This window comes from Pithys albifrons, chromosome 2 (assembly GCF_047495875.1).
Source record: "Pithys albifrons albifrons isolate INPA30051 chromosome 2, PitAlb_v1, whole genome shotgun sequence".
NCBI lineage: Eukaryota > Metazoa > Chordata > Aves > Passeriformes > Thamnophilidae > Pithys > Pithys albifrons.
Window position 1 is genome coordinate 115,903,227 of NC_092459.1, and position 16,073 is coordinate 115,919,299.

At 45.9% G+C, this 16,073-nt stretch overlaps 1 long non-coding RNA gene across 1 annotated transcript in view; it reads left to right on the plus strand.

Annotated features, from left to right (window-relative positions):
• The window catches only part of LOC139685406 (uncharacterized), a 90,125-nt gene that overhangs the window by 21,610 nt on the left and 52,442 nt on the right, over positions 1–16,073 (plus strand). Inside the window, exon 3 of the long non-coding RNA XR_011700103.1 lies at positions 6,131–6,240. This is a non-coding gene — a long non-coding RNA (uncharacterized lncRNA). The remainder of the gene's footprint in view (positions 1–6,130; positions 6,241–16,073) is intronic.

The window sequence follows — 16,073 nt, forward strand, 5'->3', positions numbered from 1 at the left end:
GGCAGCCCACGGGCAATTACACCCTGCCAGAGCCTGGCCAGGGCTGCAGGAGGGACAGACCCCCGACCACAGCCAGTGGGTTATGGCGGGGGCAGGAGGAAACAGCAAAAAAAAGGATGGGAGGGCAGACAGGATCCCCCTTGGAGGGTGTTTTTGCCGCGGTGTGCCGTGCCAGCAGTGTGACACTCACCAGTGCCCAGCAAACCCACCTGGAGGGCAGCACTGGGGGCTGTACTGGAAGGGGGTGATGCCTCACCACTGGCAGACCACCAAGCCCCCTCCCCTTCCAGCTGGGCCCTTGGTGGCGCATACGAAATGAGGGGAGCCGGGTGCTTTTCCGCTCCTTTCCCCCCGCCCTCTCCTCTGGCTGATAAACTGACAGCCAGGCATGCCTCGTTCTGACAACTCAGCAAAGTTTGGGTTTGTGTGGCCAAACAGCCTGTGCCCTCCAGCATCTTCCCCAGCAGGGCTTGAAGGGCAGACTGAGTGGGCAGAGCAGGAATAAGCAGGGACAGCAATGTGATGGGGAAGGTCTGCCTTCAGGACACTGGTAAACTTCAACTGGAAGCCAAAAAGTACTTTAACTCCCCTCTCCACCCCACGGGATTTTGACTGAGCTCAGTGGGCTGTGTCAGTGTTCTCCAGCAGGACTACAGTTGGGACACACTGTGGGATGAGCCCAAGAGAAGGACTCTCTGAAATGCTGGGGCAGAGCTGTGCCAGTGTGTGCCCTGAGCCTTCCTCACCACCCCTCCTGCTTCCTCTGGCTTTGGTTTCAGTCAGTCAAACAGGCTCTTCGCTAAAAACAAACCTCCCGGTGCACACATCTCTGGGTCTGAATCAAATCCTTCCTTTGCTACTAAAAATAATGGCAATGAATGGAAGAATTCACAAATTCTCCCAGGGAAAGGAAATTATGATCCCATTAACCTACATTACAGCCATCACCATTAAGAGGTACCATTAACCTGCAGTTCCCACACTGGCTTGTCAGAGATACTACCCTGTAACTCTGGAGGTGCTACAGCCATCCCTGTAATTGTGTGGTAACTCCTGGCAAGCACTGACTTTTAATAGGCAGCATTGCAGCCAAGTACTGTCGGATTATAAGCCCCAATCCACGCAGCCTTTCATGAGCATTTTGGCTGCTCAGGCAGAAGCCTGTCCCAAACCACCCTGGGGATGAGAGCTCCAGAACAGGATTGGGTCCCCTGCCATCCCAAATGACAGGATTTTTACTGCCTTACAAGGTCATGAGCAGTCATAATGGATCAATACACAGGATGATGGGAGTATCAAGAGTCTTAATGACATGACAGCGTGTTTTAGGAGTTGTTGTTTCACTTTCCAAAGTAACATGTACGTTTTCAGAGGCTTTTCTTCACTCATTTACTGATACTCAGCCACCAAGGTGCTCATGAGTACCCATATTTGGTGAAAGAGTTTAACTGAGTCCTACTAGCTGGAGAACCAGAATACTATTGTTTAATATAAAGTATATATATTTATTTATATATACATGGTCAATATTCTATTTTCTTCATCTATTCTATTCACTTTGTACATGTTAGCTCTGCTTGCAAACATTCTGTTTAGTAGTCAAATTTTCATATATTCAGAAGCTTGAATTCTCCTCAGCTTTTTGCTTTTCACTGTCCTATCTACCAGCCTAGATTTGGGGTTTTTTATTCTTGTAAGGTTTGGGTTATTTGTTTTTTCCTTCAGAGGAAGGAACTGCAGGGAAGTCAGTGTGGTTTTGCAGTAAAGGAGTTGAAGGGATCCTCAGGACTCATAACTGGATTTACTTCAGGTTCTTTATGTGGCCATAAACTAATAATTCAATCCTTATGCCTCAGTTTCCCAGCTGTAAGGTAATGGTAATGCATTGCACTCATGGGTAACATGAAGGTTATTCAGTGTTTATCTGCTGTTCTCTGGTTGGAGAAGGATAGTTTCAGGGAAAGCTGATGTTGGAAATGGGCTGGTGAGAATCCACAAATCTCTCCTGGTCTTAGTTGTGGTGCCCAGGGGAAGAAACTCCCCCTTTGCTTCCATACCAGGTCAAAAAGCAGTTGAAAAGCTCTTGGTAACATCAGCAAAGCAAAAGGTCTTAGGCAGCTTCATGTCTGAAATCAACCAGACAACAATAGGACACAGTCCTACAACCTTGGCCTCCGTTGCCACACTTGGAAAAAGGCAATAAATGCTGTTTCTGGCTACGTGTGCTCCCTGCAGAGCCACTGACTGTCCTTCCCAGTTGCTGAAGGGTTAACTGAGCCCTAAGAATGTGGTTGATGTATTATCCTAGCCCTGATGAGCTCATCAAAGAGTACTTAAAAATATGCAGTTCTCATACCCTTCCGTGAGAGATTTTAGTTGGTTTTTTCCTACCCTTGCAGGTTGTCTCTTTTATAAAAGTAATTTCTCAGAAATATTCTCAAATCTAAAAATAGACACATCTGTATGTTAAAGGCTACAGTAAAGCAGAACCTCTTTTCTTCCCCATAGGTTAAAAAACACCCCCAAACAAACCCAAGTAATAGGATGTATATTTATGTAACAAGAAGTCAGATTTATGAAAATTGCTGTTGTAGATTGTAATTCCACATGAAATGGTCCAGCCTCGGAATAAGAATTGTTGGATGCTGACATGTGGTGATGTGCAAACTCTCCTGACTGAGCTGAGTATATTTCTAACTTTGCTCTAATTATCAATCACTTGGTTCATGTCAGACCACTCACATTTAAATCAAGTTTTTGTGCTATTTAGACAGGTACTCTATAAACACAGGGAGAGGAGATGGTTTCTGGAATGACTGGGAGTGGCTGCCTGAGTAGCTGTCGGAGTCCAGGTTCTTGTCTTGGGTTGAGCTGGTAAAATGCCAACTGCCCAACACAGTCAGGTTCCTTCCTTCTGGCCAAGAAAAGGGAGAAGGAAAAAAACCTAGAAACTTGTTAAACTAACTATCTCTATTTGTAGAGAAAAGAGAAAATGAAGAGTCAAGTATAATATGACACACTTCCAAAAGTTAGATATACCAACAATTTTCTCCTTCCCACAGAAACCCAGATTGTATTGCTGTAGATCTCTAAGGAGCTTAAAAGCCAGTTAGGAAGAAAGTCTAAGAAGAAAATGTTTCTGCTTTGTTGAAGTGAAAGGTAATGGCAGTAGTCTGATCAGCATGAGGGCCCAGTGCAGCAAGAGAGCAGGTGCGTGTCCTGCGTGTCCTTGATCCCTGATGGAAGTGAGTGAAGAGTTGCCAGTGGTGCGTTCCCATGTCAGGTTTGCATCATGTGGTGTGAAGTATTAGTTTGGTTGGTTAGTGAGGGAATAGTTGTCTCTGTTACAGTGCGTAGCTTGTCTGAGCCTGCTATTTGAGGCCTATCTAAAGCTACTAGAGATGGTGTTCCTGCTACGTGTAAACTCCCCCAGAGCAGAGGGGAAGGGCAGGTGGTTTTCAGCACCTGGCAAAGGGCAGAGGTTGGCGTTGTAAGAGTGCTCTGTCATCTCCTGGGTGTTAGATGGCCACATGTCGAGCCTTTTAGGGTGGATGAAAGGCTGAGGTTTTTGATCTTTCTGTGTGTTTTTCTGAGCAGGATGACGGTCCCAGGCCAGGGTTCCAGGTACACCCAGGTTCTAGACCCGGTTCCAGAGTGGGTGCAGGTCTAGGTCAGCTCCTGGTTCTAGGTCACGTTCTAGAACGTGCCAGTTCTAGATCACCTATATGGTCTAGATCACACTGGGGTCTATAGCTACAATTATTGGTCTAAATTGGGATTTAGATCTCCAAGGATACATCCACAGCCCTGGGGCATGTTCTTTGCATTTTTCCCCCCACACTTTTGGTGCACCATTTCACCTTTTTAGACTTTCCCCATCCCAAGTATATTATGGCTTTTCCAGCAGCTTTGTCAAGTGAGTGGCTCTAAAGTTCTGTGTGAACAAATTAAAAGCAGGAGTCTTTCATGCTGAATTTGCATGGCCCTCTGCACAAATTTCCCAATTTATTTAAGTATTTTCTAGTGGCGAGATGTTTTGGGTCACGAGGGTTGATAAGAAGCATTAAATAAAACACTGCAAGTCGAATTTAAGGATAAAATGAAATTCTTTCTGTGTTGGGTTTGATGTTCTTAATTTAATCCCTGGTGGACAGTAGTCTGCATTGCAAAACCTTCACACATAATTTGGCACAGTTGGGATGATTTGCAATCTCTGCCTGGCAATCTGAGCAGAGGATGCCCTGAGCAGGTCCTGTGTGCAGGCTGGGTGACCTCCCCTCTCTCAGGAGGGTGGTCTCCTCAGGTCACTGTGCAGGTCATTTCTGCAGCAGAGGGAGGAAGCTTTGACTGTTCCTCCGCCTGGGTGGGTAAACAGAGGGCTCCCATTTCCAGCACTGCCGGTCCCCAACCTTCAGAAGCTCGGCAGTCACCGAGGGGGATGGGGAAGAGATGCCAAAAGAAAGTGCAGAGCAAAGAATGTAAAGAATTTTGCTTATCTGTGACAAGTTTCTAAGCGTGTTTGATTATGGTAATAAGGATACCTCATTAACAAAGGATTTTAAAGGCATGTACACCATTGATAATCAGCCCTGGCCAAAGTACATCGTATATTTTAAACTTTTTTTTCTTTTTCCCAGTGGGGTATGTTTGAAATACAGGAGCACCTTAGTTAAAATGTGGAATTTCACTTGGTGCAGGAGGGTGGGGCTGTGGCAGCTGAGGAAGGAGCTCTATCTGGCTAAGATAAAACCCCCTCACCGAGAGATGACTGTAAAACATGCACAATTCCCAATCCTTAAAACTCTCCCTAATTGCAAATCTCCTCATTGTTTTAACTTATCTCTGCCAGTGCTGTGCTGAATTAGTCCTTTGGAGTCCCTGAATGGGATCAAGGGAAGAGAAGAGGAAAGGAAGGATGGGAATGAGAGCCAATGAGAAACAGAAGAAAGCAAGATAGCCAGAGAAAAGGAAAGGGGATGGATGTTAAGTGTAATTGCCCTTTGGCTTCCTGTGAAATTGTAAAAACTTTTTTGAACACTCTTGCTGAACCAGCCACACGGATTTTTTTCTGCATCTGGACTGATGCTGGGGGGAAAGAAAGGAAAGAAAAGGTTCAGCAGGAATTTTCCTCCTCTGTTCACACAATTTCTAGTGAATATCTTGCCTAGTGAATGTCCCCCACCACCAACCTCTGCACTGATCTCTGCATTAGGACCCTTGGTCATCCCTCCCTTGTAGGTGGGAGATCCAGCACCTCTGTGGTCACACTCTTTTTAGGCCAGTCTGGCACTTTAGCAGGCAGTCGTTTCCACCAACAAGCAGTCTGTGGGAATTTACTCCAGCTCCACCTGATACCTGGAGTATCCCTATTTTTGTGTCCTTATCTCCTAATGAGTTTATAATCTAGAACAGAACAGTACCCTTGCTGTTCTCCAGCCTTCTTATCAAATGATTTCACTATCAGACACATTCAGAGCTGCTTCTGGCCCCGTGTGGGTTCCTCTTTGGATGCTTTTCTTGGTAGGAATGAACTTGAGCAGAAATTTTGAGTCATGTCAAACAGGAGAAAAATTAAATCCACCTCTACACGAGGCTCTTCCAGGTTGTTCCAGGTGTAACATTTGAGTGCTGGCTGCCCAGCCCTAAATGTGGTGAATAGAACTTAGCACTTCTTCTTCTAGTGCCTGTGGGTTGAAAAAAGCATTTTAATATCCACACACCTCTAATAAACTATAGCTGTAACGAGGCTTTCTCTGTTGCTCTTTTATTGTCTCCTCTGCGCATTTACCATTGATTTTTGCCAAACTCCCCTATACTGTAACTATTCAGTTATAAACTGGTGCTGTTGAGGGAAGCTGAGGAGGGAAAAGATTGCCATAAAATTACTGGCTGCAAACAAACACTGCAGCTCTATTTGGGTGTTTCTCAGAAACACCTGGAGATTATTGCATAGAACCTTCCTAATCAGTAAATCAGCCAGCCACCGATTGTTTCCTTAGCCACATCAGGCACAAATGGAACAGCTGTTTAATTTACCTTTTTTTTATGGTAGGAAATTCATATCCTGAATCATTGATATCTTTATTTTGCAACATGCTGACATTATTTTTTTCCTTTTCTTTTCTCTCAGTGTTGCTGTGAAAGACAGGAGGATCTGCCTGTGTGCATGAGGTGGCCTGATGTCATATTTCAAAAGGTGCCTGCACAGAACCCAAGCAGAACTCTCTGGAGCTTCCCTAAGTAAGTTGGGTCATCTTATCACATCCAAGGGTTGGGTGAGGGGCGCACTTGCTAATGTGAGCAGGAACTGAAGGAGCCAAAGCTCTGCAAGCTCTAGAAGCTCTGAAGTAAATGGCTTTGGTTGGCTTGAGACTATGCAACAGCCAGCTACAACTGAATGCTTTATTGCCGTCTGGAAGTGTTTATTTTCTGAACATAAATTCAAGGGACAGATTCAAGGCATGTCTAGAAATAAAGCATATCATCATGTGAGCTAAGCTGACAAGGACAATTTACTGTACCCTGCATTCGTTCTGGGCCAATCGGAAGAGAAGAGGCTATTAACATCCTGAAATTCCCGCTGTTCGGCTCTCCCTGTCCCTTCACTGAACTCAGGAATGGCATGTGTTAACCCCTTGAGGGCCTCCCGTGCACATCCAAAGAAGGGACACTTGTTTAGGCCCGGTAGACATGTGCACTATGTCCAGCCCTTATTGACAGCAGCAGCAAACGGCTCTAAAAGCCGTGACACGGGCTGTGCTGTCTGGAGGCCCAGCACAGGGTTAACGTCTTTCCTGGAGGCGCTTTCAGTGCTGTAGATGAGCATTGACTTACTCTGTTTAAATACGAGAGTTCACTGGTCAGCTTGACCTTGAATTCTCTTGCAAAGACAGGAACAAGTTGACATACTGTTCGTGTTTCCAGTGGCTGCAAAGTTCAGGGAACACAATGCAACTGTGGCTCACATGCCGTGAGCATCACTTAGAGAAGAGAAGGGAAAGTTCATTTCCTACTTTTTAAATCCTGACAGCAAGAAAAGTAACAGAACCAGAAGAGAGTCAGAAGGTAAAACAGAAAGGGCACAGCAGCAGATATTGCAGAGGAAAGGTGCCATTCATAGCCAGGAATGTGCTATAAGAAAATCCACAAGCAAAAGTTTGCACAGCAGCATTACACTATCTACATGTGTAAATAGAAGGAACAGCCTTTAAATCTACGTTACAGCAGCAACTGTTGGGACTTTTGCCTGCCTGAGGTGTTCCTGCAGACTTGGTGGATGTCCTTGTGTAGGACAGCACGATCAGCCCCACTGGAACGTTGCAGCTGAGGGAAACATGTTGCTCTGGCTCTGAATATTCTGTGTACAGCACTGCAGAATAGTGCAGTGCTTTTTGTTCTGTCCCCTCTCTGCATGGTAGAGGGGACAGATTCAGGACAGCAGCTCATTCCAATCCCTTGTTTGCAGTGAAAAGCACATCTCCAGACTTCCATGTGTGAGGAAAATGTGAGCTGGGTCCTAATGGAGTGCTGGGGGAAAGGGAAGCCCAAGGAGAAAACTCCTTATCAGTTTCCCAAAGTTTTCTTTTCAATCAGGGCAGGCTCCCTTGAAGGCACAGCACACCCAGGCACTCCTGCAGCTGCAGGCCCAGAGAGGCAGGAGCAGGAGTAGCTGGATCCTGGGTCATGGTCAGTCCCTCAGACAGCTCCTCTGTTTGTTTATCGCTGTGCCTGAGAACACACGGAGTAAATCCACACATATTAAAAACACACACACTCCCCCCAGCAGTTTGGTCCTATATTTCACTTGGGCCTTAGTCATTCCTCTGTGTTTTGGCAGAGTTGTGCAGCAGACTCTCTCTACTCTATTGGCACAATGTTCACAGCTGGAATAAAAATATTTGTTCTCCCGTCTTCTCCCAAATCACTTGGGCTCTCCCTCTCCCACAGAGGAGCCTCTCTCATTCATTCCCTGGCAGTACCCAAGGCTTAAGTATTGCAACCTTCAGTACTAGACCAGAATAATGTAAGAACCACAAAGAATCATTTATCTGGCATGACATATTTTATGCTCTTGTGTAAGTTTTCCTATGGGAATTCTGAATGTCCTCGTGGGTGACTGTAAAGACACCAAGGACTCAAAGTCAGGGGCATCATCTTTATTACAAGCCCTAAAACACTCAGTACAAAGACAAAGCTGAGTGATTTTAACTTTTCTGAAATTAAGAGACTGTATTGTCTCACCGAAGTCCTTCCACAGATCCGTTTAAGAGCAGGGTGGTTTGGGGCTGAAAGGATCCTTGTACTGAAATTGATCTTAATCTTCTATTACTGTAGAAATGTTTCTGTGCTTTAAAAATACACTCCCCATTTCTTACTCTCAGACTACCCTAATCTCAAATTAGCCTTCTGAGCAAAGGTCAGGAGTGCAGGAGTGCAGGTCTTACTGGTTCAATTAAAGGAAATAACACAAAATCAGACAGGCTATTGCAGAAGTCTTTGTCAACAACTTCCTGAATGCTGAGAGGCTGTTCAGGCATAAGCTGTCTATACAGCCAGATAATGCTGTTATTAGAAACACATTAGTGTAAGAAATTAAAACAAAATAAAATAGATATACATGGCTAATAGATACATTCATCTTATGGCTTTCACAGTAAAAGTCTCAGACTAGTGCTTGTGATTAATAATTAATGTTTGTCATCCTGTTCCTTTTTTTTGGGTGTGTTTACAACTTAGCCTTGCCTCTCTTTTTTTTTTCCAAATCACTTGCACATAACAAAGCCCAGATAACTACACTGGTAAGCTGTTGTGCTATTACTTGCCTTAATAATGATGAAAAGTTAAGCATAATGTACCAATAAATATTTTGGAGCTTGGGAACTGGCAGGTACATGGGGAAGGCACTTTGTGTTAACAGTTGATATACTGTTGTTACACTTACAAAAACTGGGTTTAATGCATTTGTGTAAAGATCCTCTTTTTAAAATGATTTTTCTTTCTTTCCTTTTTTTTTCTTTTTTTTTTTTTTTGATTTTGTCCTTGTGCCTGAACATTTGACCCTGGGGGAGTAGGATGGAAAGATTGTTTAAACAGCAGAGAACTGTTTATTTCAATTTTCTCCCTCTTTTTTCCTCCTTTCCAGTTCTCTTTACAGGTAAATCACTTGCAATATGGGAGAATCTTGGAAAGTTCAGAGGTTTGGGGGCAGGAAACGCCTCCCCTCCCCCCGAAGTTTGGATTCAGAGCTAAATTTATCTGAATGCTGTCATTTCCCTGCTTTTCCTTCTCTACCTCCTTCACTGCATTCCTCTTTCTCCCTCCCCATTCCCAGCCACCCAGATCTTATCCTTTCCTTGACCTGCAGCTCCCCCTCCCTCGCCTTCCATGGCTCTGAAATGTCCGGAGGCCTCGGCTCAAGGTGGTGGTTTCTCCTGGTGGTTTTTTTTTTCATTCCTGAGCTGTGCTATGGTGAGAAATGCTCTGTAGTCCCTTGGCCTCACAGGTTGTCTCCATCAACAGATGCTAAAAACAGGTTTGGTGGCCCCTAAGAGAAGGCAGCAGTGCCCAGCAGAGAAGTCCAGGCTTGCTCATGCCTTGCTGGGTGCAAGTGCCCACTGGTGATACAGCAGAGGGCTCCTCTGGGCACAAGCAATTTGTTTTATTCAGAAATAGGTGCTGAAGTTCATCCAAATTTCTGTCCCATTCCTGCTTTCTATGACACACTCTGCATATTTGCATCACTTATTAGTATTGTGACTGGGTCTGTCCTGGTAGGGAATACACAGAGTTCAGCAAGATCATCCTCTCTTTTTGGTTTTCCTCTTTTTTTCTTTTCTTTTTCTTTTTTTTTTCTTTTTAAATTTTTAATATTACAGTCTTGCACTGTGGCTATTCTAGTTTTTCACAGAAGTGGCAGGCAGCCAAAGACTGGAGTCATTATTTGCAAACTCTAAAAATAGAGTCAAGATTTATAGGAAGAAAACAGATATGTCTTGTTATAAAACCATGAATAAGGATTGGCACGAACATAACAGTTTATTCTTTTTTGATATTGCTTATTGTAAATTGCACTCTATCTTTCTGGGAGATACACTAGATAGTTACAGTCCAGAAACGTTTCCTTTACTCGAAAGTGCTGGAGAACTGCCGTTTATTTGTTGCAGAGACTTGATTATTCAAAGGAAGAGATGAGAGATGAGGTAGCCCCTGGGAATTTTGTGCATTGTTGGGGTGGACAGTTTGGTTTAAAAAAAAGTATTAGTGATCTTCTTCTGCAGGTCACTGCTGATAAAAAATTATATTCAGTGCCTCTCCTTGCCCAGTGTAAAGGCACCTCCTGAGCTGCACTTCTGGTTAATACAGCTTGTTATTGTAAACCATGAACATCCCATCCCTGATCTAACTGTAGTTAATAACACTCCCTGCACTATCTCCCTTCCTCACAGGCTCTGGCAGGGCAGCAACAAGGGGAAAAAAGAAAGGGTAAAAAGAAAAAAAAAGAATAAAATAAGGAAGGGGGAAGCAGAGGGAAAGAGAGGGAGAGACTTTCACAAAGAGTTAAAAAGGCCTGATGAAATCCTTACAATGTACACCATATGGCTTGACATTTACCAGATTAGTTAAACATTTCTACTGGGGATAAATATTCCTGCACATCGATGTAAAGAAATTGCATGAGACAAGGGCACATACAGCATATTTATGCCATGGAGTAATCTTTTTTTTTCTTCCCCCCCTTCCCTTCCCCTTGGCTAGAAAATTGAGGTTACTGAATATGTGAGGGCCAAGTGCACTAAACCCAAACAGACTCCACTCCTGAGCACTCCGGAGCTGCTGTCGGTGTGGCTTCCTCACTGCCCCAAACCACACTCAAAACCCCCACCCCAAAAAAAGTTTTGAATGAGCAATGTTGCTGTAAAAAAACCCCAAACCCCAACTCTGTGGAGAGGCTGAAGCATTAAAGTTTGTCAGAATGTATTTGAGCACTCAGGTTGCCTGTGGAGAGCTGACTGTGATGGCTGCCAAGCTGATTTGAGCGGGTTGATGCAGAGGAGGTGACTGCTGGTGCCCGTGTCTGGTGTAGCCTACACCGCTCCTTGGTGAGCAGCCCTAGAGCCACAGATTTCATCTGATCTTTGCAAAGGCTAACATTTGTCTGCTGTCATTTTAGTGAGATTGATGACAGGCTGGGAGAGGGGAGGAGGAGGGGGAGTGCAGTGGGATGAAGGCTGAGCCCCACAGCCCCCATGGCTGGGGTCAAGTCCGCCTGGAGTTGCTGGCCCAGATCCTCTGGGCGGCTGTGGCACTGGCAGGGAGTTGCTCCTGCACCTCTCCAGCAGGAATTCTGGGGTTGCTACAGGAACTTGGAGACAGAAAGGCAGCACTTTGCACCTTATGTATCTTAATAGATTATTCGCGTCACAAGCAACACAGAGCGAAATGTTATGACAACCATAAGAATGTAGTTTACTGTGGCTTAATGTGGCTGGGCAGTGCAGGGGAAAGCCATCAAGAAATATTTTACTTTTTTTAAAGTTTCCAAGAGAAACTAACCAATGTGGACGTGCAGCTATTTTTACACAAACTCCTGACTTTTGGCAAATGCTTTCCAGGCTATAGCAGAAAATGCTTACTTTTTTATTACTAGTAGTATTATCCCAGTGCCAAACTAAATACCACACACTTTCCTACTTGGAAGCTTTCTTGTAAGCTGATTTGATGGGGGAATCTTCTACAAAGGACACAGTCCCAGGTTGCTGGCTGCAGCATGCAATATGCCTCAAAGAAATAGCTTTCATACTTAGGCAGGATGAAGTCCCTGTATCTTTTTCCATGAATGAATGAGTGACTGTCAATGCTGGAATTTGATCTTGCCTCAAAATCCTAGAGATTCATGTTTTACCAGGCACACGTATCTATACAGGAGGGATCTTGGCACTTCTGGGAAAGAAACGCAGAGTGAGAGGGTTGGGAATTGAGAACCATACCTGCAAATCTTAATCCCAATATTAGATTGGAAGCCACTGAGGCAAGGGCTGGAAGCAGTCCCGGATCCTCTCTGGGAGGTGGATGGAGGGCAGGTGGGTGCATGAGCCAAGCTGGAATTCAGAATATGCCCAGCCTAAAGCACCAGGCTGGGACATGGACAGTCTTGGGGCACGCTCAGCTCCAGCCCCTCCTGCTGGAATTTGCAGTGCTGAGATCGATGCCATGCAGGTTTTCCCCACCCAGTGTCCCACCATGACCAAACGCCATCATGGGAGGGTGGGGTTTCAGCTGCAGGCTGGGAAAATGTGGTGAGGAGCATGAAAACAAGCTCTGAGCTTCTTATTGTTACTGGTCAGAGAAGAGCAGAGACCCCACCTGATGGCAGGGCTGGCCTGGCCCCACAGGAGTTGGGGGGTCGCGGGTGGGCAGGTTGATAAAGAGGGAGCCCGAGAGATAAATACCCGTACAGAGGGAAATAAGAACAGATAATGGATAGGCACAAGTCGCAGTATATTTCCTCCTGGTGATGAAAGGCTAAGAGTGAGTTATAGATCTTTCCGTGTGATAAGAACAGATATTTCTTTCCAAATCATTTATCTATAAGATGCTGAGATATTATTTAGGTCTGCATTGGTATTAATCTGGCTCTTTGCATCCCATCCTGGTCCTTTGCAGGTGACAACGTGCTGGTGGGGGCCCCAGAGGGTCCCACAGGTGACATGTGGCTTTGCACCACTGGGAGCTGGGGACAAAGAGGGAATGTTTGTCCAGGTGTCTCAGGTAAAGGTGGTGCCTCTATTTATGCATTACCAGTGTTTAAATGTTGGTTTGTTCAGGTTATTAGTGAACAAGAAGCGTTGCTGGAAGTGTTATAAGATCTGTAACTGTTTTGGGATAGAGTTAACTGAAAAAAACCTCCAAACTTTTACATGTCTGGGAGATATGACAAGTGTGGAGCTCACGTGTGTGTGTGTGAGGGCAGGGAGTGTGTGGGGAAACAAATGCAGGTGGTGTTGTCAGACGAGAAATACTGGAGCACCGTGGTTTTAAAACTTTATTTTTTTAATTGTTATTACTATTTTTATTTGGCAAATGTTTCATTTGATTTTGGTAAGTGCCGTTCCTCATTGCCCTTCCCCTGTGGCGCCGCTGGTGAGGGCAGCAGGAAATGGTGGGAAATGGCGGGAAATGGCGGCTCCCTCCTCCCCTCACAGCCTCCGTGAGGGGACATGGCCCAGCGTGAGGGGATGATGGAAACACCTGGGGCAGGTGAGAACACCTGCCCTGTGGGGAAAGCACAGGTGAGCTGAGGCCAGCTGGAGGTGCCAGCCGGGGCTGGGGGCTGTGGGATGAGGGGTGTGCAGGTGCCATGTCATTCCATGAGGACTGAGGGGGTCAGGTTTGGTGGATGCCATGTCGCTACATGAGGGCTGAGGGGATCGGGTTTGGTGGGTGCCATGCCATTCCGTGAGGGCTGAGGAGGTTGGGGTGTGCAGGTGCCATGTTTCTCCATGAGGGCTGAGGGGGTCTGATTTGGCAGGTGCCATGTCACTCCATGAGTGCTGAGGGGGTCGGGGTGTGTGGGTGCCATGTCACTCCATGAGGGCTGAAGGGGTCAGGGTGTTTGGCGCCATGTTGTTCCGTGAGTGCTGAAGGGGTCGGGGTATGTGGGTGCCATTTTGTTCTCTGAGGGCTGAGGGGGTCAGGGTGTGCGGTGCCACGTTGTTCAGTGAGGGCTGAGGGGGTTGGGTTTGGTGGATACCATGTCACTCTGTGAGGGCTGAGGGGTGTGCAGGTGCCATGTTTCTCCATGAGCGCTGAGGGGTGTGCAGGTGCCATGTTGCTCCATGAGGGCTGAGGGGGTCGGGGTGTGTGGGTGCATTGTTGTTCTGTGAGGGCTGAGGGGGTTGGGTTTGGTGGGTGCCATGTCATTCATGAGGGCTGAGAGGGTCAGGTTTGGTGGGTGCCATGTCGTTCCATGAGGGCTGAGGGGGTCGGGTTTGGTGAGTGCCATGTCATTCCATGAGGGCTGAGGGGGTCAGGTTTGGTGGGTGCCATGTCATTCGTGAGGGCTGAGAGGGTCAGGTTTGGTGGGTGCCATGTCATTCCATGAGGGCTGAGGGGGTCAGGTTTGGTGGGTGCCATGTCATTCCATGAGGGCTGAGGGGGTCAGGTTTGGTGGGTGCCATGTCATTCCATGAGGGCTGAGGGGGTCAGGTTTGGTGGGTGCCATGTCACTCCATGAGCACTGTTTGCCCACAAAGCCTCTCAGAGGGTTAAGGGGACTGAACACTTTTTGGAAATTGTATTTTCACCTGCTGTAATCTCAGCAGCTGTCCTGCTTCAACCTCTGCTTTTGGATCTTAAGAGAAACCTTTGCAGTGGTCAGTGAATCCCAGTGTTGAACTTGCTCTGGTTTATGAGATTCCCAGTAGAGCTTGGCTTCGGAGATTTGTCGCTTGGCGGATCAAACAGCTCTGAGGGCACAGCAGATTTGGGATGAGGGGGGAGAACTCCACTGTCTCCTTGTTGTTGCAATGAGCTTCAGGTTCAGTACATTAACGTGCTTATAAGGGAGCCTTGTGTTCCCACACTGCTCTTACAGGCGTTCTCACACTGCTGACCTGACCTCCTTAATCCTGGCTTTCCTGGAGGAAAAGCTGATCCATCAGGCCTCCTGTACCTAAAATGGGATAAAAAGAAGCGATGGACCTATTTCAGCACTGGTGTTTCTCAGATACCTCAAGCAACCCTCTTCTTTTTGTATTCATTGCTTATTTCCCTGGGAAGGATTAAAAAAAAGGAAAAAATCCTCTAGATGTGAGGGCTCAAATCACTGAAGAGGAGAAGCAGCAAAAGGAAATAAAGAGGTCAAACACCTAAGTTAGCTTATGATTAAAAAGAAATTAGTGGGGCTATTTTTAATTTGTTTAAATTTATTACTTTCTATTATAAAAGGTCTTTATATTTCACTAAGTATGAGATGAAGTGTGTCACCAGAGGAAGATTTTTCAGTTTTAGTATCTTTTCTCTGAAAAAATTAGAAGTCCAACGCTACTGAAGTCATAAACGTGAAGCCAGTAGGAATGGCAGCAGCGTGGGACTTTTCCTGTACAACACACCACAGTTGCCTTCCAGTCAGGCAAGAATTCAGGGCAGAAAGCTCCAAGCTGTGCGTAACAGGTACACTGTGGGTGGGTCTGTGGTACCACACAGCCCCCCAAGTGCTCAACCTCAGAATGCTGTGCAGCCTTGAGAACCAAAACTCTGCATCTCTGCACTCAGACCCACCCCAAGGTATTGGGTCCCAGCCTAAGGAGCTACTGGGAGCCCTCCTGGGAGGCTGAAGTGCATCTTGTGTCTGAGTGTAGCTGCCAGAGCTTACGTCTTTTTTTGTTAAATCTGCTAGACTATGGGTATTTTCAGGCTGCAGCTGACAGAAATTAGAAAGGATAGTTGTAAACAAAGTTTTGTAATGCCAGAAGCCTATGACAGAGCTTTTTTAATCAGTGCACAAGCTGAACAGTGATCTGACTGTTCTAAGGCTTTCCATGAGATCGCTCATTTTTCCATTTTTCTTTTTCTTTCTTTTGTAAAATGAAGTTCCTTAAGAGTTAATATAGCAATTGGATGAGTCTCTGCAAACCTGTGGGGGAAATCCAGCATAATGTTTAAAAAAAAGTGACAAACACTTGGTTAGGAACTTGTCACAAAACTCCAAAACAATGCAAACACCCTCAGCTTCTTGTTTTGTTCCCTGCTGGAAAGCCAGGCCAGAGTCACTGAACATTTCACCAACTCTTGCCAACCTCCTGAGCTGAGTTGTGAGAAATTGTTCTTGACATCACATGAGCTGGGCCACAAGGCAGGACTAATGTGATATTTGCTGTCGAAGGTTTCCTAGGAAACATGGTACTCAGAGCACTCAGCCCTCCCTGCCACCCTTCCTGCCTCCTCCTGTTCACCCACTCCCACAGGTTTTGCAGAGGGCAGTGATGTCCCCTCTGCCCTTCGGGCACCCCCAGCACGGACCTTCCCAGCTGAGCAGAGAGGGCTGTGAAGATTTTGAAGCTCACTTATCTAAT